Raw genomic sequence first — 24659 nt, 5'->3', positions numbered from 1 at the left:
GAGATTAAACTAGAGTCCATTTTTAGAGGTGCCAAAACTTAACAATAGTTTATCTGCTGCTTGAACCGTACGGACGTTGAACATTTTGTTGTTTAGCATGATCTTGAGTGCTGCAGGAAAGCTCCACTGGACAGATGCTCCCAAGTTTCTGAATGCCTCCATCCTCCGACCCAGCTTCCACTGTCTATCAAGTGTTGCCCTCGACAAGTCAGAGCGCACTTGAAAGGAAAAGCCTTCGCCTGTCAAAGATTTTTGTTTTAGGGCCAGATTTAGGATGTGATCCTTCAGTTGGAACGTGTGGAAATTTACTAGAATCTTGCGGGGCTTTGCACGCTGCGGATTACGCCTGAATGGATCCCTATGAATCCGCTGAATATCCAGGTTGAGCTCCTCCTCTGTATGTTTTAAATTTAAGGATTTTATTAGGAGTTGGATAATGTATGCCTTAATGTTGGAACCTTCGTTTGCTTCTGGTACATTTAGGATGCGAATATTACATCGCCTCGCGTTGTTTTCCAAAACCTCTATTCTTTCAGCCAGTGCAGTATCCTCTCTTTTAAGCTTCAGTATTTCCTCCTTAGCATTGTCTAGTTCTATGGACATTACTGCTGTTGTCTCTTCCAAGGCTCCCGTCCTTGAAAATAAGCCGTCAATTTTGCTGTCCAGTGATTCACAGTAAGACCTAATCTCTCTCTGGATTTTAGAAGACACCTCAAATCCTCGTTTAATATCAGCTGTCAAATTGGAAAACATAGTTAATACTGAAGAGAGATCTAGAGGTGAGGTAGAAGTAGAGACAATGACTTCCGGTAGCAACTGTGCTTCAGAGCTGAGAGATAGAGGTATCTGAGTTAATTGCAGTATAGTGCTCTGAGTATTCTGATCTGGAATTGAGAGAACTTCAAGTACTTGAGACTGATTGTCTGACTCTAGTGCCTGACTTTCGTTTGCTGCATGGTTGATACGACTATCAGGGAGAGCAGGGTCTACCAGTCCTGTGTTGTTAGATGGGACAGAAATACTCTTGTGGGGATTTAATGCATTAACACCACCAATATCATCATTAAAGTCTGCAGGGTTTTCTAGTGTAGCGGCTGGCTGTGTGTTTTCCATATTTAGAGAGACAGAGGCCATATTGCCAACTAATGATGGGCTAAGGATTGTCTCTGAAGGTGTTGTAGTAGAGATATGACTACTTTGTGCAAGGCTCAGGACCTGGGGTATTGCCTTAAAGTAGGAGCAGAGAGATGGTGTTATCTTTGAACCCTTGTCCAAGACTGATTTTATTGCCTTGGATCTCTTGGATCGTTTAGGCTTAGCTTCTGCCGAGAGGTAAGAAGAGGACTTACCAGGCGTATTTTTAGTGCCGCCAATAATAATACCACTAGACCTAGTAGGCGCTGCACTAATTGGAATTCCTAATTTAGATCCTACAACAGTGTTGTCCCAGACCTCCTGCCCAGTGACCTGTGTGGACTCCAGAACTGAGAAACGAGTTTGATTTGTCTGAAATTGTCTTCCCTCGGTTATACTGTGCACTCCCTACTTTAACTGCTTTGGCTGTTTTCCTCCCTCTACGACCCTTTCTGGGTACTACTAAGGTCGATTTTGTAGCTAACTCTGGTTGAGTAGTGGTTCTACTTATAAGAGAGTATGGATTTTTTACTGGGCTGATAGGCTGCCTTGTGGCCCCCAACGTAGAACTTATATCTACCTTGAAACCAAAATGTGCAACAGCGGGACACTCAGACTGACCCACGAACTTAGTCCCATGCAACTCCCGGAGTTGAGCAGCCACCTCCTCCTCCACCCCTTGACCCCCCTTCACCTCGTTTGCAGACCGATCAGACCGACCAGACACCGCGAAGCCTCCTGTTACCACCAGCAGCGCGGGAGCCGGCGTCAAGGAGCTCTTGAAGGTGGTCTCTCTCTCCGCCACTGCCGCCGCCGTTTGCTGTCCTTCCTTACCCGCAACCACTGGGAGAATGTCTCTGTAGAGAGAGCGGGCTTGTCTCCCGCGGCGGTACTCCAGGGCGGCACGATCCCACTTCCAAGGCGCCGACGTGAAGAGGGTCTGCATCCGTAGTGCTGGCTGAGCCGTCAATGGGAGAGTGAACGCCAGGCGAGAGCAAAACACGCCCCCAGCAAGCACAAGCATGGAGACCGAAAGGAGAGCGAGCTAACGGCTCCGATGTTTTTCGGTGAACACAATCAGCAGAAAAATAGTTTAGATCAAAAATAGCGGCTGTAAGGAATTTCCGCACACTCTAATCATGCTAGCACATGAATGTAGCCCTCGTCAGGAAAGTAAAAAGCCAAAACGCGAGAGACCAGAGCGGGGTATCGCGGCAGCTAGCCTGCTGCCGCCATGTTCCTCGCAAAAGTGTATCTTGATACATATGGCCCTTAATCTTTTTTTACATGATCACAGTGATAGTGCGAACGTGGCTATACAAGAGGGAAACGCAGAGTGACATTCACAATAGTAATTCCACTTAAAAATCCAGTGCAGCATCTTTTCATTGGGAGGTCCTGTGCATATATTGTAGAATTTATATAGATTTTATGAGTGTTCAAGGTCTCTGTGAGGGGTGATGTGTAGGGGTGAGGAATTGTTCAAGAGAGGCACAAATGATGGCCTCACAGTGTCAGAGCAATCTTTGCTAGTTATATAAGCTCTTCAGTTTTCACTGAGTGGTAAGTTGTGGTTGCAGAGTTTTTGCCTTGGAGCTGTTCTGGTTGAATGTCGGATCACGGGATGCTGAAGGGACATCATGTCTCCTCTGGCTACCAGAGGCCGTCTGGGGCGATGCCAGTTGAGCACCAATTGAGATGCCTGGCATGCATTCCTGATTGACACTGACCTCATGTTTGAGGGTGTCAGTGCGGTGAAAACCTCACTCCCCAGGCTCAGGGACTTACAGGGGACATGAACCACCAATTGGGGCGTTTAACAGTGGCTCATTCTATGTCTGCATGCCTGAGGGTCTGTTGTTGAATGGAGCTTTGTTCTTCAATTGCATGGGCTCGCAACAGGGATGGGCATCAAATCTGAGCGCATGATGGGGTCACATATCTTCTATTTGACTGCAGGAAGTTCAGGATCTTGGGTATGTTGCACAAGATAATCTGGACAGTTGCATAAGGCTGAGCAGTAGTTCAGCATAGTCATTCTCTGTCTAAATGCAAAATATCTCATGGCAGAAAGAGCACAACTCCATCCTAGAATGAGGTAGTGCAGGGCAGGTTTAAGCAGTCAAGGCAGATTACATCCGTATTTAGCTGGTGTAGCCCCATAGAGCTTGCTGGTAAACCTATACGAGTATGTATCATCATTCAAGGGGAGTCAGCAAGAAGTATGTCTCGGTGTAGATGGTTTTCAAGTTATAGGTGAATATTAAGGGGCAGATTTACAAACAGGTCATTTAACACAGCGCCGCAGCTAAAGTTCCTGCGCCGAATTGTGTCAGAGGCACCCAGCAGGAAAGCCCCATATATATTAGGAGATGGCACTGTGATGACCTGCCTAGCACTGGTACACAATCAGGCTGCATTGCGCTCCAAACACACCTTTGCACCATAGTGCAAAGGGACTGTGTTGTGTCTTTGTGGTTTGCCACCGAGGTGATACACCCTTGCTGGCAAACTGTGTAAACAATCTAGATTTGATTTGATAACTTATAAAGCACGAACAAATGCCCAAGGGCAATTATTTTGTTACCGTGGCCCTCCAAAATAATTGATGCACTACCTTTCTTTAATAAGTTATACATGTATCAACAGTCGAATAAGAGCCATAATGGCAACATACAAGTTGTGAGATTTGAATAATGCCCAATAAAAAGCGCACAGTGGTGTGAACGGGTCCATGAAGAAGTGCAGGTGCAGTTCTAAACTAGACAGCATGCCACCCAGCACTCAGTCATGATGAGAAGCTGCATGGAGCACTTTCCAGTTGAAAAGGGAATAATGTAACACCTAAAGCACATATTATAATGCTATTAACCCCTCCCATGCTCATAACGAGCTCAGCTCATCATGAGCCAAGGTGGCCGTGTGCTCATACGAGCTGAGCTCATCATAACGGTCAGAACGCTCGCACGCGGGGCTAATTCCCTTGCTGTGCTGAACGTTCCACAGAAACGGGTTAGGCCGTGATGAGCTCAGCTCGTCATGAGCACACGGCCACCGTGGCTCATGACGAGCTGAGCTCGTCATGAGAACCAGGGCGCTGTGTGCGCCCCCCCGCCCCCCAGCACAGCGGGGGAATCAGCCCCGCAGTCAAGGGGTTAATGTTGCAATTCCCTAAATACATGATGACCCGACATACAATTGATGCCAGGGAGTTACTAACAAGGGTAGTGAAGGGGGTTGTGTGTTGGTAAAGAAGAGGAGGAAATCCACCGACTGATATTGCACGTCATATACCCACAGGAAGTAGGGAAAGCAACAGAGAAGCAGAGGGGGGTTCGAGGGAGCAGTGTGTCACTTGGGAAAGAGAACACCTCTTGAAAACTCAGCATGAATTATATGTCTGCATTTGTCTTATAAATATACTCTTTGATTTGAGCAGCAGCGGTGCTCTGAGAACTTTCATATAAGCAGGCAGCTCTTTGCTGTTTCGAAACATGCGTTTTAAATACAGGACCTGAAGAAGATTTCTATTACAACGCATGTCATTAGAACGCATTCCCCAAAGTAATGCCCCGTGGAGTTAGAATAGTAATTTGCATTGTAATGGGTTATGTGTTGTAATGAAATGCGTAGTAATGGATTTTGCGTTGGAAAAAATGTGTTGTAATGGCACACGTTGTAAATGCGTGTGTTGTAACATGTCCTATTCGGGCCTAGGACATACAGCTTAGAGTCTGGGTCCAGTGCTGAAAGGCTTGGCCAAGTAGATCTGTTTCTCCCAGTCCAGTAGTCGCTGCTGGAGTTCTGCTTTTTTGTTGTTGTTTAAACTGTTTGAATACTGGAGCCTGGATGGGTGTATACATCCATTTGGCCCCCTTTCTTCTTTTGATTGATACAGCAGGGAGATAGGACATCCCTGGCTTGTGCTTTTGTGTATGGAAAGTAGAGAAGATGACACAGTGCCCATTGAAACCTTTGCGAGAGGTCTTTTATACAGCTTTTGGACTTATACTAGAAACCGGCTTCTAAGTTTGAATGTTTACATTATCAACCAGAGTGGTTCCCAGGTGACAATGTTGAATGCCTTTTTGCCATCCAGCATGATCATGCTGATCTGATCTTTCAATTTTTCAGCTTTGATGAATTGATGAATGCTGTTATTGCGGTATTGACGTGTGCGACAGTATCTCTTCCTGGGATGAATCTGTGCTGCTTTTCCGAGACTAGGGTGTGCAGGAGGGACATTATCCAAAACTTTAGTTAGTCAGTCAGTCAATAACTTTATTTCGGCCACTAGGACCATAAAAGTGCATCATTACAAAAACACAGTAGACATAAAAAAAATAGAATGTGTGCACACTCGCAATCATATATCTACAGTCACGCAAATTATAAAAAGGCATCCTCCTCTTCTCTAAAAATCCATTAAAAAGCTACCATTGGGTTAATGACAGACTAAAATATTCACAATTAAAAACAATGAGTAACATGGAAGGCTGAGGTAAGGTTCCCTATTTGCTGAACCCTGTTGTGACCTTTTACAGTTTAATTTCGTAAAACATCCCAGAATGTTACTTTAGGAAGCCCCGCCACATGGACCACATAGTGTTTAAAAAGCGTGATACAGCGAATACAATTGGAGGGTGGGTATCGTATTTCAAGATGCGCTAGGCCTCTAAGCAACGCACAAACCGTAGATTTCTACATATTTGAATTGACCAGCATTTGCGAGGCAGGTGGTATGCAGGGCAGAAAAACAATACATTGATTTCAGACTCTACGCTGTAATTGCACGCTGGACAATCTCCCATGTTCTCTGTGGCCCATTTGCTTGTGTGGCTCATTAGTGGAAGGTTCCCATGTCTAAATTATATATACAATTTCCTGGCCAGTGGGGGATAGATCACATCCAGGAAGTGATCTTTACTGTATACATTCTTTACTTGTAGGAACTCTACTGTCATCCGACCGCCAGTGGTGCTTTCCTGTAGGGACATTACGTTGGATTGCCTATAGTGTTGCACCAGATCCAGCCTGGAAATCGATGGACATGATATCTCAGGGTTTTTCCAGAGGTCCCTCCTGCCTAGCCTAGCAAAGAGATCCCTTATGTGGCAAAGCAACAGTATTTTCTTAGTAGTTGGAATAGACAGGATCTCCTTGAGCTTGGCTTTGTAGATAGACAACTCTGGAGTAACCCGCACCCAGCGCCAGAATGTTATAGGCCTAAGGGCAATCTCTTCGACAATCGGCCTCATGCCCAAATCCATACGTAGAGGAACTAGGGGGTGCTACAAGGAAGGCCCAGTAACTGCCTCATGAAGTTGTTCTCCACTTTCGTAAGGTTAGAGGAAGAGCAGTGCCCCCACAGTTCTGACCCATATAGAGTGGCCACCTTGCTTGGGCTTTATATATTTCCACAACAGGGGCAGCTGGCTTGAATGTAGAAGTTCAGTGCAATTTCATAACTGCCAAAACTTTAGAGAATACCTTGACATCTGCGTTTATCAAAGATATAGGTCGGAAAGAGCCTCTTTCCTCCACTGCTTTTTCTTTTTTAAGGAACAAAACCATGTTTGACAGCCCCCAAGAAACTGGAGCATCCCCTCCGCCCACCATACAAATAAATAAATCATTTAATTCTGGTATGAGGATGTCTCTGAATACCCTGGAGAACTCTAATGATATTGCATAATCCTGAAGCGTAGATTCCTGTTGGAAGTCGAGCCGGGGCAAGAGGCTCTCTTGGAGGTATTGATTAATAATAGAGTATTCGGGTCATCCAGTTTACTATAAAGCTCCTGGTAGAAAGTCCTAAAATGTTCTAATATAGAGTAAGACTCCGTATATGCCTCCCCATCGCTACCCCTAATACACTTTATATTGCCTCTAGCCCATTTATCAGAGATCTGGTGTGCGAGAAGGTGCCCGACTTCATCCCCATATTCATATTTTAATTATTTTATTCTTCTGATAACTGGTGGCTACCTTCTTGATCAGTCCTCGATTTACCCTTAGACGTCTTTCTATTAATCTAAGGTATATATCCTGCTCGTTTGGGTTTCTAGAAAGAATTGCCTGTGCATGCCGTATCTCTAGCTCCAGACAGTCTTTCTGGCTTTGAGTTACTTCGTCATGGGTGGATCTGTTCTTATTTAAAACAAACTGGATTGTTGTCCCGCTGATAAAAGCCTTCATGCAATCCCATACAACAGTTAGTGGGGCAGTCCATGTATTATTTTGTAAGAAATTCAAGCAGTGTGCCTCTAAGAAGTGACTGATACTCCGTGTTACCCAGGAGTTGATGAGAAAATGAATATGAGCAGAGATTTGCCCTGTTATTATTTGTTCTTTACAAGGAACCATATATAAGACATCTTTCACTGAATAACTGTATTCACCCAGTTAAACTGGATGAAATGGAGCTGAAAATAATTTAATACACTGATGATATTGCTGTTTTTGTCACTAACCCACTGGCTACATTGGTGGTCATAGCAAAGGAGGCATAACTGTTTTATTTGTTTTCGGCTTATATGCTTAACCTGGCCAAAACACAGACAAATCTGAACATTCAATTGCTAAGCCTATCACCCGGAGTTACTAATACGGCGACATACTTAGGTATCAGACTTAGCGGCATTTTTGAAGAGGCCATTTCATTTAACTACAAGCTTCTTTTGAAAGCTGTGACTGCTAAGCTACGGATTTATCATCGGCTGCCCTGCAGCACCCTAGGGCGATGTAATATCATTAAAATAAATATACTTCCCAAATTCCTTTATTTATTTCATGATATCCCTCTTCAGGTTCCGGACTCCTTCTTTAAATGCTTAGATAGAGTGATCAGAGCTTTATCTGGGGGTATAGATGAGCCAGGCAAAGTTTTTTATTAAGCTCTCTTACAGACAGAGGTGCTTCAATGTACCAGATTTTAAAGCATACTGTATGGCAGCGTTTGCCGGGCGAATACAGAGTTTGTTGAAGGAGAGTGAGCCTGGATTATCAATGCTTGGATATCATCTAGCATTAGGCCCTGATATCAGATAAGCACTCCACAAAATGACAGATCCTAACTCCTTTAAGAGGTCAGATTTAAGGTAGTACGAGACATAACTCAGATTTGGCAGGAGACTTGTCTTAAGTATTCTTTGCCTGCATTTCATATGTATAATCCTCTGTCCTGGATATATTCCAGGACCACGTCGGGAAAGCATGGCAAAAGAAGGGTGTATATAATCTCAGACATTTGTTCAACGATCAGGATTTCGGACTTTTGCGTCACTGCAGTAAGCCTATGGCCTACCACACTATTTTTTCTTTAAATATTTGCAGGTGAGTGGTTATTTGCTATATGGCTGTAAATTGACTATTGATCAAGAAGTACCTGAAATACTCACCAGTTTATGTTTGTCTCCGGGCAAATTTACTATCAGTTCGTTTAATCAGAAAATCTCAGATACTAAAGATGACAGTTTGCAGATAGCGTCAAAGTGGAGCCAGCTTCTCACAACTGAATTCACAGCTGTAGAAATTCAGGAGGCTCTCACTGTGCTAGATCATTCGGTAATATCTGTTCATTTTAAGTTGCAGCAATTTGGAACCATCCACATGCTTTATTACATGCCTACTCGTATCTCAACATGGGTGCAGTTTCGAGTCAGATAAATCACACTGTCTGAAGTGTCATCTGTATGCAGCTGATCTATCCCATATGTTTGTTGATGTCCTGTCTTTAATACCTTCTGTGGAGGGATGATCCAACTACTAACAGCCCATCAGGGGGGCGAACTCCAACTGACAAAAAACAGAAATCTTACTAGCGTACAAGGGGGGCCTAGATGGGCACCTCGGTCCATTAATAGCGATTGCAATTGTCAGTGCCCGCCTTTGTATTGCTAGGGCTTGGATTAACCCTCTCCTGAGGAAAGTAACAGAATGGTGGGCAGTGCTGAGGCAAACATACGAATGTGAACAAGCAGTTGCTAAGGCAAGAGGCCCTCGCTCAATTACAAAATTTGAAAAGATCTGGTGCAGATTAAAGTGAGATTGATTAACACTAATCCTACTTTGGCTTAGTTTATTCCTTCTCCTTCTTTTCCCTCCCTCTCACCGCTTGGGGGGACGGGATGGAAGTATAATAATTTCCTCTCCTCTACCTTCACTTAAACTTTTTTGTCTTTTTGTCTAATCCTGATTGTTTTTCCGTTACCTGCTATGGTTGTGGAGATTGATGTTACTGACTTCCCTCTCCCAAAATATAATTGAAAATAAAAAATATATATAAAAAAAAAAGGAATTACTTCTCGCTCCTTGTCAGGTCCCTCCGCCTGAAAAGGAGGCTTCTTGAGAGGGCTAGTATAGAGAGAAACAATCTTGGCTCTTAAAGAACTCTGTTTGGTCTATCTCCCTGGTTGATTCTGTAATGGAGGGGTCACAAGGCCAATGTCAGTGGTAGCAAAGGGAAAGACAGGGGTCACAGTTGTGACTCCTAAATGACGTCCATGGTTCAAGTAGTTTTGTATTATCCAAGTTTAGATTTTATTGATTCTGATGATTAATGCCTTAATGTTTTGCAGGCAGATATGTAACTTGGAGGCACACTGTCTAAATCTCAAGTGATCTTTATAGCAATTTACTAGTCACCAACATAGGTAAACAGGGAGAATCCAACAGATTGTATAAGGTACACCAATGGGATCATATCTAGGTTAAATAGCAGTGGGATTGAACCCTGCAGAACTCCACAGGACTGTGGCCTGGCTTCAGAGAGAAAATTAGAAAGGGACACTTACACTATTCTGTATGGACAATGTTTCAGCTGTGAGATACGTCAACATGTTGGGTGGAGCACATTCGAAGGGACTAGCAGATTTGGGAAAGAAATTTAGGGGGTGTTGTTTGAGCGAGGGAATTTCTGTTGTGGTGGAACATATTCCTGGGTTGAGCAATGGTGTAGCTGAATTTCAAAGACTCCAGCAACTGGAGGTTGAACAGGTATATGTTTTTGGGTATTCAAGAGAGATGGGGCCCCTTCGGAGTGAACCTCTTTGCAGACAGACTAAATACTCATCTGACAAAGTTTTTCAGCTGGAGACCAGACACACAGGCTTGGGGATACATGCCTTCCTGCAAAGGTTCTTCTGCAAGTCACAGATGCAGGGAAACTGCAGTAGTGGTAGCCCCAGTATGGAGGTCACATGCTTTGGATCCAATCAAGTTGTAAATGGCAGTAGACTTCCCTATTCTGATACTGACATTCAGGGACGTAATTCTAGGACCGGTAGAGAATTTCATAGGATGGTTTGGAAGATTTCAGGAGACTGGGGGAAATCCGAGGGCTTTCGGCAAATGCTTTTTGACACATAGCAGAGTCCTGGGCTTTAGGAACTGGACAGCATATCGATTGGCTTGGAAGAAATGGATTTGTTGGTGTATTTGATGGAAACACGATCCTATTTCAACTAATTTAGTACTTATGATTAACTTAATTGAATTGTTTGGTTCTGGGCTATCATAGAGAACATTGAATGTCTATAGATCAGCTATCAATTCTTCCGGGAGCAGCAACTGAGAGACTCCCCTGCTGAACCTTGTGTGTAATTTGTGTAGACTGGTGCCAAGAGCCCACCCCGACCTTCGGATTAAGCTATATTAAATAAGACGGACAATAACACAGAGATGTAGAAACATCATCACAACCGAGATTCGGTTTCACGCCGCCCTCAGCGTGTTTCAAGTGAGACAGCATTATGAACAGGAAGGACTGAGTACTATGCTTTAATTAAGCTACTTGGGTCCTGATGAGAATCCCCACACTGGGAGGGATTCGAACCGCGTACACCACGGCGTTTAGGCCAATCAAAAACGAACTTTGTGTATATCTTGAATTTGGCTAAATTCATGAAGTTGATGGTCTTTGCCTTGTTTAGTTTGCCTTTGTATTAAATATATGTTTAGGAAATAGGTTGAAAACTTTCTGTGCTTGTGTATGATAGAATGTGTTGTGTGTAGTGAGGGGTGTATAAAGACAGAATGATTGAGGTAGTGAACTTGACAGAGTGTGTGGTATGTGGAGAATGCACTTAAAGTGCAACCAGCATGTAAGTCAAATAGTTCTTTGTATGTTTGTGAGGTAGAATGAAAGGTCGGAAATGCATGTTTCAAAATAAGAACTCTAAGATGTTTGTATTTTATTGTGTCCTTGATGGATTGCTAATGTCGTTTTTTTTCAGAACAAAATTTTATTGTGTTATTGAGAGATTGCAAAGAAGGCACAGCTCTCCGGGCACCGGGGGAGCTGTGAGCAGGTGAGTAACAATCACATATAGGAAATCCAATCAACAATTTAAAATAGATTAACCTCCCTGAGTCCCCCCCTCCCTTCCCCCTCCCACTCCCCCAACCCGGATCCCACCCCAGCTCCCTGCACAGTGCCCATATGGTCCAAGATCAGAAAGCATGTTGAGAAACATTCGGTGTGTACTCCTCTTCACCCAGGATCTAAACTCAATTGTCCTGCATCAACATCACGTTGCACTGGTGGTTCCAACCGTAGTCCTCGATAGTCTGCCCATCTCTTCCATATTTTATAATGTTTTCGGGGGCAGCCCCTGGCCTCGAAGACCGGGCGTTCCAGTCCCATGCAAAAATCGAATCCCTTTTTCCACACTCCCACCAGGGGGGCCCTGGGGGCCTTCCAGGCCCGGGCCACATCTCTCTTGGCCACCGTGAGGCCCAGGAGCAACAGATGCCGTTTATAGATATTGCCCCCCACTTGTTCCATGACATGAAGGAGGCCCAACTGCGGTGAGCGGGGGAGCTCCCAGCCCAACACTTCAGACAGGCAGTACCACACACCAGACCAGAACCTCATCAGTTTATCGCATGACCACACCGTATGCATAAATGTGCCCACCTCTCGACCACACCTCAGACAATCAGGGGATGCAATCAGGCCAGCCCTCCATAGCCTTTCCCTAGTGTAGTACGCTCTATGTAGGTATTTGAATTGAATAAATCGCAGGCGTACTGCAATAGCCGCTCCCCGTGGGGCCTCAAGGGCTTCTCCCCAGTCTTCTTCCTCTAACTCCCCTACGTCTCCCTCCCATTTAGTCCGCAGCTTGTCTAGGGAAGAGGAGCAATGCGTAACCAGTGTCTGGTAGATAGAAGATATTTTCTTTTTTTCCAAGTCCCCCATAAACACCTTAGCTTCCAGGGGGCTGAATTCAGGCAATGAGTCTAGGCCGTTCAAGGCGGGTGCTATGGCGTGACGGAACTGCAGGTACTGAAAGAACTGGGTCCAGGGCATGTCATATTCTTCCCTCAGCTCTTGAAACGATTTAAGGGTCGTGCCTTTCATAACGTGGCCCAATGCCGATATTCCAGAGGTTTAAATGGAGATCCGACACTTCTCCGAATATCCGCATTATTTCGAGGACCCTTGGCCCTGACCTGTTCAGATCTGTGAGGAAGAAAAGGACGTCATCGGCGTAGAGCGCAATTCTGTCTGATGGTCCCGCTTCCCACTCGATGCCTCGCATCTGTGCGTCCAGCCGTACCCACGCCACCAATGGCTCCATGGCCAGGGCAAACAGATATGGCGATAGGGGGCATCCCTGTCGGGTGCCTCGGCCTATTGTGAAGGGGTCAGACACCGCCCCAGCAACTCTCACCGACGCCGTCAGATCCGTGTATAGCAGCTGCAGATACGATAGGAAATGGGGCCCGAGGTTTAGGTGGGATAGGAGCGCACGGAGGTAGACCCAACTTAACGAGTCGAAGGCCCTATCCATGTTAGCCAGAAGGAGTGCCGCCTGGATCTCGGCCGCTCGGGCTGCTTCCACTGCCACCCGCGTGCGTCTGATATTGTGTCTCATCGCCCTGTAGGGCATAAACCTGGCTTGATCCGGGTGGACAAGGTCGGTGATGTAGGGGAGGAGACGATTGGCCAGTGCCTTCGCCAGTATTTTCGCTTCAATATTCAGGAGTGATATTGGCCTGTAAGATTCATGGTGTTCAGGGGGCCTTCCCGGTTTACAAAAGACCACGATTTCAGCATATCGCCAGTCCCCCGGTAGTCGGACACATTCTCTGGCCGCCTCCAGTGCCCTTTTATAGTACATCCTTAGCTGGAGATGAAATCTCTTAAAGAATTCACATGGGAACCCATTAGGTCCGGGGGCCTTACCAGCATTCAGCTCTCCGAGGGCTGTGCCCAGTTCCTCAGCCTACAGTGGGAGCTCAAGACGAGCACGTCCCTCAACCGAAATTGCCTGTGTCGGGAGGTCCGCAAGGAATTTGTTGATGTCCTCCGCTGGGAGAGACTCCCGGGGGGTAAATTGGGCCGCGTAGTATCGTGCAAAGCTGGTTGCTAGGTCTGCTGGGGCCGTCATGGCTTCCCCTGCCTCATCACGAAGTCCCGGTAGGGACTGCGCCTGGTAGGTACCCTGGCAAAGCCTATAAAGCATTGTGCTGGACTTATCGCCCCACTGGTATATCCTGCTCTGTGTTGCCAGCCACAGCTGTCGAGCCTCATCAAGTAGCAGAGAGGTATATGACTGCTGCGTCAGCAGCAACTGTCCAACGTCTTCTGCATCACCTCCTGCATGGCATTTCTCCTCAAGGTTTCGAACCCGACCCGCTGCCCCCTCTATATCCTCCCTGCGTGCCCTACGGGCCGCCGCACACCAGGCAATATCCACTCCGCGGAGCGTGGGTTTCAGAGCTTCCCAGAGGGTCATGTCATCCGTGTCGGACCTATCGTTGTCGTCCCAGTAATGGGCTATGGTCTCCCTCATATGCGTCTGATAACTGTCTTGTTGCAGATGCCACGTGGAGAGGCGCCACCGAAATGTCTGCGCCTCTTATCTAGGTGTAGGTCTACTGTTGTCGGGGAGTGGTCCGACAGGCCGCGTGGCAGCATGGATGTGGAGTCCACCCTCCATATCCAGTTGTGGGGAACAAACAAGTAGTCAAGCCTGGAAAAGGACTTATGTATCGCAGAAACGTAGGTATATTCACGGCTATGGGTGTGTTGGTAGCGCCATGTATGTATCCAGCTCATCCCTCTCACCATGTCGCTCAGTTTAGTGGGTGTGTCCACTGGTAGCACCCCCCGGCCTATGGCGGTCCATCCGCCCATTCATTACGTCATTCCAGTCACCGCCCACTACAGCCATCACATCCGGGATCTCGGCCCGTACACCAAACAGCCTTTCTATGAGGGCCCCTTGCAATGGGGGCGGGGCATACACACTACCAAAGACCATCGGCTCACCACCTATCATTCCTTTAACAAAACCAAATCTGCCCTGCGCATTGACCCACTGCGTCTCATGAACATAGGACAGTCTGCGATGTATCAAGACTGCTACCCCCCGGGACCCCCTCACAAAAACCAGCATGATACACCTGCTGGTATCCATAACGTTGCAAGCTAAGGGTTTTGGTGCTCAGGGGGTGCGTCTCCTGCAATAGTAGTACATCTGCCTTTTCTTTCTTCCCTAGCCGCAGAACTGCGCCCCTCTTTATTTTGTCAAGCATCCCCCGTACATTCCAGCTCACAATGCGCAACGATGCCTTCGGGATGCCTGTCATGGGGGTGTCAACCGCCATCTACGGGCAGAAAAGTTAAAGGCCTAGGTGTCAGGGACCACACACACACATAAAATTCGAATAGGACTTGAATGGACACTGCACCGCTGAAAGCTACCCCCACCCCTCCATTCCACCCTCAACTCCCTCCCCTTCACCCAGATTCTCACCAACAGCCCCCCTACCCTCTCCCCGCCCCAAACTACCCCTGCAACTCTCCCGCCACCCCCCCCCATACCTCAGCAACATTGAAGTATCTGTCGCTGTATAGATTATCTCCAACCCCCAACGGGAGGCCGGAGACCCACTATCCCAATGGATCCCCATGAACTACCCACTCAGCCCCAACTCACCCCCTACCCAACTAACTCCGCTAAAACTCAGGGGTTGTGTCCGCCCTCTCTTGCTAATGTCGTTTTTGAAAATATAATTTGTGATTAAATCCAAAGGAAAAAGTGGTTGGTGTGACATTGTTTCTTTCAATGCACTGCAAATAGGTGTTGAGAATTGGAGCAGCACTGGCCTTTTCTTTGTTACTTGATGTTTATTGGCTTAGCTTTGCTGTTTAAGAGCCAAACCCTGCATTGGTCCCTGGGAAGAGATCAGTATAGGGCCTGGGCACTGCTTGATAGATGGCGTAACTGTTGGGCAGAATTTACTGGGTGCGAAACCTGTGTAACACGCGAGTGCTGAACCCACCTACAGCAAAGTACACTTCCTTGTGGGATGTTAGTCATGTCTTACACTTTTTAGCAAATTGGGGTGATAGCTTCAGCCTATCGATAAAACATATCTCTTATAAACTGACTGTTTTACTTTGTCTGGTGTCATTCAGGTGAATTTCTGATGTAAGGGACCTGGATATAACTAGCACAGCCTGTCAGCCAGAGGAAGTTTGTTTTTGTATTAAAAGAAGCCCAAATACTTTGTCTGCCACTGTCTTTTATCCTTACTTTGAGACAAATTAGACACTTTGCATGGTTAAATGCTTGAAAGAGTATAAGAGAAGAACAGAAAGTTTGGGAAACTTTGTTGCTTAATTGTTGGTTTTACATCAGTGTGCTCGTAGGGCTGTTTCACCCCCTGCCATGGCATGGTGGGTAAAGGAGGTCACGAGAGAAGCTGGTGTGGGTGTCATTAAGTTTGGAGCTCATTCCCTTACGGGTGGGTCAGCATCAAAAGCTTTTGTCTTGGGTGGTGACATGCAAGAAATCCTTAAAGGTGCAGACTGGTCATATGAGAATATGTTCAAAAGCTGCTACTTTAGACCTGATGTAAATGCAATTGATAATGTTTTTGTGATGTATTTACTATGGGTACTGTATCGATCCCCCTATTTCTGACCCTTGTCTGGTTAATAATTAACTAGCAGCCATTCAACTGCACAAAAACCCGTTATCTGATTAACCATACAACGGCACAGAAGCCCGTTATCTGATTAGGTCATAGCGCATGCCATCTCATTAGGCAAGCACTATTTCTCCAGACCCCTAATAGGCATACGGAGTTCTCAAAACAAATCAAACCTACAGCGACCTGGGAAATCCCCGCAGCCATTGTTTTGATTTAGCCGAGAACTTCAGTAAAGAATGTGCGAACGAGCAGTTCTTATGACATCCTTATTGACGTATTTATGTCCATCCTTACGTCAATCTCGGCACCTTTCAGGTATAAATAATACCGACATTGCCTTAAGCAAACACACGAGGTGGTGACAAGATTGGAGCAGCGAGACTTGCCGAGGAGCCCAGCTGACAGCGAAGCCCACAGACGCTGCCCCTCCTTTCTGACGCGCTGAGAAAGAGACGCTGCCTTTTCTCCTGCCGAGAAATCCAGCTCCGGCGCTTCCAGCCGCCCTTGCAGGCAGCTGGGATATCAAGCCCTGAGATAGAGATACCAGCCCTCCAGCCTTCTAAATCCCAGGTACTGAACTGAATAACCCCTTGCAGAGAATTCTTGAAGCAGACCCTTGGTAAAGCAAACTTAACTTAAACTGCTACTTATCTACTCCCGCCCACGTATTAGGCTTAGGTCAGGTACATTGGGGTAGGCGTAGTTAGAAGCACCAGTTGAGTACGATTAGTCAATGTATATATGTATGTATCTATTTTATCCATTTTAAGTATCATATGGCTAAGAAACCATATCAATGCTTTTACAGTATTATTTTATAATTCTGTTATTACTGTATGCACTCTACTTAACAATAAGTATTGCAATAATAGCGATTCATTTCTCTTGTATGAGAAAAGAGACTGATCAATAAATAACATCTTTTATTGAACACGCCCGTCTCTTCCTTTTCTCTACAATCTGGTGAAACTAAGAATGCACTGAACTGACTGAGTAAAATAAGTTGTCTTTTGTTTTCACACGACTCTAGAGATACACTCTTGATTAGGGGAGAGCAAAGTTGTCATGTTCTATGGTTGTCAGAAACTAAATCCCTTCTTGTCTATCCAGGGAGGTTAAACTCCTCCTTGTCTATTCGAGAAAGTTTCTAGTGAACTCTGAGCTAGCTGGCAAACACTAAACTTTAAGTCTAATATTGTCAGTAGAAGACCTAGTTAACCTCTGTCCTACGTCTATACTATTGAAGATATTATTCCAATGCGCAGAGCCTATTGGGATAATAGGAACTACACTACATGGCGCCCAACGGTTTGGATAGACGATAAATCTAACGTAAGACATTAGAGTAACTCAGTCGTGCTTTTTCACACAGACCCCTTTTTCCCCATATTACTCCAAAGACGTCTGGAGTGGGTGAAAGGTTATATCCGCCAAACTTCGTAGGAGGAGACTCCTATGTATGGTTCTTGGTTTATTCAACGTTGAAGGATACACTGTTCCAAAATATTGTGCATCTAATCTTTGTTTCCATGGAAACCTGATCTGCAAATAAACAAAATAACCTTCTTGACAGTAGAATGTCAGAAGCGGAAGAAGAAAGGGAGACAGCTAGAATAGCAGCTCAACTCCTAGCGGATGACAATAGTCTCCTACAGCAAGACCCGGATGCAATACTCATCCCGGTCAACATAAGAAAATCTATAACTTTAAAACGTATAGAAAATGGACTGACACCGAGAGGTGGTGCAGTCATATTCGTAATTGAGGCACACGAATATCGGCAGACAGAGGTATTCTATTCATGGATAAACTTTCCAGCAGCAAACGCTGTAACAAAGGACTTCCACTATTACAAAATAGAGGAACCTCCTAATGAGTACACTCCTTTCGAGGAGGTGGAAATACCACTCAAATACCAAGAGCACCTGCTCTGGTTTAATGGCGCCCTAAAACATAATAATCACATCACCAGGCTCGGTCCACTAGGTAGACCAGGAGCAACGTGGCCGGTCCTAGCCGGATACACACCACATCCAGACATTGAAGAAATGCCTGCACCAGATCTTTTAGCACAGCTAAAACAATTAATTAAAATACATAGACAATTAGTCCAATATGTAATGCAGACTTCAACAGTCCAACTATCGATTAAAATTCCACAGCTGATCCCTCATCAGGGGAACACAAATAAAATTACACCACAGAACATACAGTCCTGTCTAGGTAAAGTACCCGCAAAACAGGAACAAATTCCATTCTGGTTAGCACAAAAAATCACTCAAATAGAGGCAGTGTTCCCTGATACCACCTCTGTTGAGAAACACAGAATTCTGACTATCTGTCTTCCAATGGGAATCGCACCACATGTGGAGGACTGTGACACTTGGGGTACAGTCTTTGCTTCCATTTACACAAAAACACATGGTGTCCCATCCATGTCAGTAATACCAGATGTGCTAAAACAAATTCAAGATGAATACGGTCCAGAACCTGCTTTAACTCTTGGTATGAAACTACTAAAAGACTTCAATCAGGTCTCGGCAATATTATTAGCCAATATAAAGGGAGAAGCAGCAACTGTGGCGATCCGCCAGAGGTTGAAAGAGACAAATATAGCAGATCAACCATTTGAAATTGCCAAAATCATAGAAAAATCCTATGAAGAACTAGGAAGAGATAGTTTGGGTGGAATACCTGTAAAACCCCAACTTATTGAAAGTCCTGAAAAGGTATTTATTAAAAATAACCTAAACACTTCAAAGAAGATCTGGGATGGAAATAAACAATCCACTCCCAAAGAAAAAAGATTCCAGTCCAGAGGAAGGTCTCCTCGGTGGAGAGAAAGATCTCCGGACCAAGGACGCAAGTCTCCCCTAAGGGAGCCCTCTGTGAAAAAATACAACCTTAGAAATAGGGATAATATAAAAAAACCTGATAGATATCAAGATATTGATACACGTCCCTCTCAATCTTTTCAGACTTCCTCGCAGAAATCTGAAAGAAGAGGACGATCGGAACACAGGGAAGAGCACGTCAAGTCCAAAGACAAGGAACCTGCTCATCAAAATAAAAAATTACAGTTTCCAAAAAAGAAGGTAGCCAGTATTAAAGTAATCAACCATGCCGAGAATACTGAGGACACAGCTGAAAAACGGAGAATGGGCTCAGACAATGCTAGACAGCGCAGCAGAAGTGAGCATAGCTCGCAAGATCCTTATGAATCATCTGGAGACAGTGGACACGAATGAATACATTCAGGTGGAAACTGCAGATACCAGAGTTAGCAAACCTCATAAAATATAAGAAATAACATTGCGTATAGAGGGGGATAAGACTAGGAAAATAAGGGGTCTCTTTTGGGATAATCTCTCCAAGGGCTATGGCATCCTTCTAGCTGAAAGAGACTGGCCACCAGAGTTTGTCAGGGAGTGCCCTCATGGCGAAGAAATAATTATGCCTGCCTTCTCAAATCATATTCCAAATCATAAAAAATATACACTTGCAAGAAAGTGGGCAGTAGCCCAAGCTCCTGCATTATATAAAAACCATGTGGGATGGGATGAGGACTCTCCTCCTCACAAAATCCAGTTAAAATCACAACCTACTGCTCAGAGGCAGTACCCAATTAAGCAAGAAGCTAAAAAAATGGGTAAAAGAGATCCTAGATCAACTTGAATACCAGGGGGTGATTGAAACTTGCACCTCACAAATGAATAATCCTTTGTTTCCTGTCTCCAAACCAGATAATTCATATCGTCTTGTTTTGGACTACAGACACCTTAACTCATGTTGCAAAACCTTTGCAGTACAAAACTCGCATAGTGCTGCACTAATGAATAACATAGTGCGCAAAAAATACAAAACAACATTAGACATCTCTAATGGATTCTTCTGTCAAAATATAGCACCAGAGAGCAGATATTTGACCGCGTTCTCAATAAATGGCGCGCAAAAAAATTTCTGTCGTTTGCCCCAGGGGTTCAAGAACAGCCCAGGATTATTCTCAGCAAGAGTAACAGAGTTACTACAAATATATGATGATGAGGCATTATCTTATGTCGATGACATCTATCTAACAGATGATGACTTGGATACTCACTTGAAGAGAGTGAACACCATAATACTTGGGTTCGCAGCAGAGGGTTACAAATTCAACTTTAAAAAGTAAAGAATTGCCCATCTAACTGTCCTGTTTTTAGGATATGAACTATCAAGTGAAGGCAAAAGGTTGGCTGACAATTTCCTAGAGAAATGTGCTGTAATCCAAGCACCTAGAACACTAAAAAACTTACAATCAATTCTAGGTTTCCTAAATTTCGGAAGAACTTACATTATAAATTATGCAGAGAGAGTTAAACCTCTCTATGATCTTATAAAACCAGATTTTAAAAGAATCAATTGGACTCAAAAACACACAGAAATGTTGAGATCTTTACAAACAGATGTTAGTTAAAACAAAATTACAAACACGTGATAACACACGCAACCTTGTGATTCGAGTCATCCCAGGAAGATGCGGATTCACGTACCTAACCTCTAATGAGGGAGAGAAGGTACCAATTGCATACAAATCACACTTGTACACAAAAGCTGAAATGAAATTTAGCCCAACGGAAAAAATTCTAACCGCGGTACAGACTTCTGTAGCAAAAGAACGAGCCCTAGCACAAGGTAAACGAATGATCATCGTGACACCGATACCAGCCCTCAAGGCGGTAACAAAGGCAAGCATTCCGAATGCTAAAGCACTCCATCCGAGATGGATACAATGGGCTAATTCTCTTGCTGCAACAGACGTGGCATACGAATTTGATCCCAACTTAAAAACACAAGAGTTTCTCCAATATGAATTCGAATGTCCTCCGCCGACCGAAATTCTGCCTCTAGAACATTACGGCTGTATAATATATACAGACGGATCAGCACAACCCGCAGTAGGGGGTAAACAAGCTTACAGTGCTGCATGCGCGATTGTTAAAGGTCAATGGCACGAAGGGAAATTTAAACCAGTGGTCACTAAAACGCAATCTCTAGGAGACTGTACAGCTCAAAGAGCAGAACTACTGGCATTCAAGATGGCGCTTGAAAATACCGATCGAGAATTTCCCACACTCATAGTGTGCGATTCATATTACTGCGTCCAATGAATAATTGCAGATCTGGGTTCAGAATGGTTTTAAAGACGCAAAAGGTAACACAATCAAGCATAAAATGCTTTGGGAACAAGTAGTTCTTTTGCAAAAGGAACTACAAAAGACTCACGTGATATATACACTGAGTCATCAACGTGATGGTGTTCACGTTGCAGGGAATTCATTGGCTGATGAGGCCGCGAAGGCAGCTGTGCAAACGGCTTCCGTAGCTGCCATCACTCGGTCAAAAACAAAAATAGACAGGCGAATATTACAGGCTGTCAGCGCTACAGTAAAAGATGCGATAGAAACACTCCCGAAAGGCTTTCCAGTAAAGTACTCATACATAACTGATGCAAATAATGTTCCGTTTGCTCGAATCCCTGGAGTGGGGGATAGGGCAATTCCAAACATGGAACATAGGTTAGGACTCATCATAGCGGCACACGAAGGGCTTGCTTCTGTACATGCTGGCGTTTCAGCCACAGTATCATTACTAAAACAGAGATACTGGTGGCCACAAATGAGACGACAGACAAGGAACTATGTTCTAGAATGTGAAATATGTCAGAGAATGAAGGTATCAACAGTGAGGCGACCAGCACAGACGCCCCTTCTAATCTCAGATAAACCATTAGCCTGTGTTTACCTGGACCACTGTGGTCCCTTACAAAGGGATGGTAACTATAAATATATCTTGGTTGCAGTGGATTCATGCACGAGATTCATATGGATGTGGCCCCAGCGATCGGCTGACGCCAGAACTGTTATAAAAGATTTGCGAGTCTTTATCGGCACATACGCAATTGGCATGCTACATTCTGACCAGGGTCCTGCTTTTAGCTCTCGAGCTTATAGGGAGGCCATGACCAGCATGGGCATTGCATTGTGGTACTCTTGTCCATTTCATCCTGAGGGAAACAGAATCATAGAAAGAAAAAAACGTGACATAAAGCAATCTATAACAGCAAAGGTATTAGGTTCAGGAGCTGGGTGGGTCAGACATTTAATAAGTGTCCAACTTAGTCTAAATAACCTGCCAAGAAATTCTCTGAAAGGACTCAGTCCGTACGAACTATTGTTCGGGACTAGAATCTTGATCCAGGACCTTGATAGTCAGACTTCAGTGGTTAAAGATAAATGCTTTAATATCAAAGATCGTTTGGCTATTTTACAGGACTTAAATGAAACAAGAAAAGACCTGAGCAACATAAAGTTGAAACAGCAGCCAGCAACCACTGAAGAAAAACCACCTGTCCCAGCAAGGCCTGTCTGGATTCCAAAAGTCGGGGATCTGGTCAGAGAGAAGATCGCGGTAAAGAAGGAATTTGGGCCTTCTTACAGAAAAGCAGTTCCTGTCTTGTCTATCAACGGGACAAGATCAGTAGTACTACCGCCCCTTGCTGGTAAAAAAGGAGAACCGAGTCATATCCATCGACCTGGTGAAACCACAATCATGTGGCCGATAACAAATAGTAGGCCAAGTGGACTCCCAAGAAGTAGCAGAACACCAAAGTTTGCTACATCCACAGAGGTTCAAACTGAAAGACTGATCACATTTGAAAAATCTACAGTGAAACAACAAGGACTATGCAATAAAGCAATGGAACTTAAACCTCTTAAACCCCAAATCAAAGCTTTTCATCAAGAAACACCGACCTACGATGATGTAACTACAGACTTTTCTAATGAAACAAAGCAAAATCCAAAAGCAAAAAGTAATCCAGAAGCAATTGGAACAATTGACAGAACGGCATCCGGCTACTTCATCAACTTCGATGATTTTTCTGAAGATCCAAGTGAACCAGAAGTACAGCCATCAACAAAAACTTTTAAAGACAAAGCAAAGGAACTTTTTCATCAACTAAAGGGAACCTATCTGACTTCTCCATGGATTGAAATTTGGGTGACATTAGGTGCATTTGTCCTCATACTTTGGCTCATCATGGTACTATGCTTGGGACATTTCATTGAGGGAAAATATGCTAAAATGGACACAGCAAGCCAGAAAATCAACTTGGTCCTTAAACCACACACATCTTCAGATGTCGAGAAAAGAGAACTTTCTTCAGTGAACTTCACAGCCAATCCTATACCAGGCGGTGTAGCATGGGACAATACTGATTATGAAATCTATGGCCCGGTTGAAATCCTGAAGTATCCACATCAATTTAAGATCTCGTTAAGTGACTTTGTAAAACCAAGCACATTTGCTGATGATTGGGACTTTGAAAGTATTAATGATATGATGTCTGACCTAGTAATGTCTGCTAAATTTGCAGAACATGATTATTTGCAGGGTTCGTCTAATTATGATCAAATATTCTGCTACAACCACTATGGTAACCATTATCTCCATAAATCTGCACAACCTAGAAATGTTTTAAATTATAACCAATGGGAACATTGTGCTACTCCTCCAAAGGGTAGTTCTAAAACATTTTATGATAAATATTCATATTTTTCAGGGTTTAACACAAGTAATGCAGAAACATTTTATTTCAAATTGTCGAATAAGACAGGTATGAAGACCATGCTTACAAACACGAAATTGATATATTCAGATTCATTTTTTTTTTTTTATATATATTTTTTTTAAAACCTTTATTGACATCAAAAGAAGACAAATCGAGGCCCACAACCAAGCCGGCCTGCCGCAGTGTACAAAACAGTCAGGAGTCACCAGGCAAATATTACATAAGCAATCAATACAAAGCAGAGGCAGCACAATCACAATAAGGGAGAAGAGATACAGAAACTAAAGGGCTAAAACACAGGAGTAAATAAGGCTTAATTTTACAATAAGGGGAGAGGACACATGACAGGCACACTTACAATACGGAGGCATCCAACATCCCGTAACCAACCTCAACATTAAGAAGGGGGCATGGGGCAAAATATCAGGGGGACAACACAATGCAGTCAAGAAATAAGGATATGTGAGATACAGTCAGCCCCTGAGCATTATCATCGTAACACGCCCGCCACCCGAGACACTACCAAGCCAGAACAGAGGGATCGGAAGACAATGCATTAAAACCCGCCCGTCATAGTACCCTCTGGGACGCAGGAAGGAAAAAAGGGGGGGGGGACTAGGTAGGGAGGGGGGAAGAGGAAGGGAAAGGAAAATGGAGGGAAGAAAAACAGAACAATAAAAAGGGGAAATCAGGAAATATGAAAAAAGAAAGGTAAAAGACACACCGACACGGCCCCCCGTGGCGGGAGGACAGGAGACAAAAGGATTAGCGGCCCAAGCGGGGCATGGCGATCGGGAAGAAAGACAGCCGAAATTTAGCAGGAGAAGTAACGATGCCATACCCCCACACGAAACACACCATAGGAGGTCGGGACAGACGCGGCCTCACGAAAAAGAGATACAAAAGGGCCATAGAACCAGAAGACAAGCAAAAAACAGAACCCAACCCACCCGTCCCACCCTGCACC

This window comes from Lissotriton helveticus, chromosome 12 (assembly GCF_964261635.1).
Source record: "Lissotriton helveticus chromosome 12, aLisHel1.1, whole genome shotgun sequence".
NCBI lineage: Eukaryota > Metazoa > Chordata > Amphibia > Caudata > Salamandridae > Lissotriton > Lissotriton helveticus.
Note: the sequence above shows the minus strand (reverse complement) of the source record.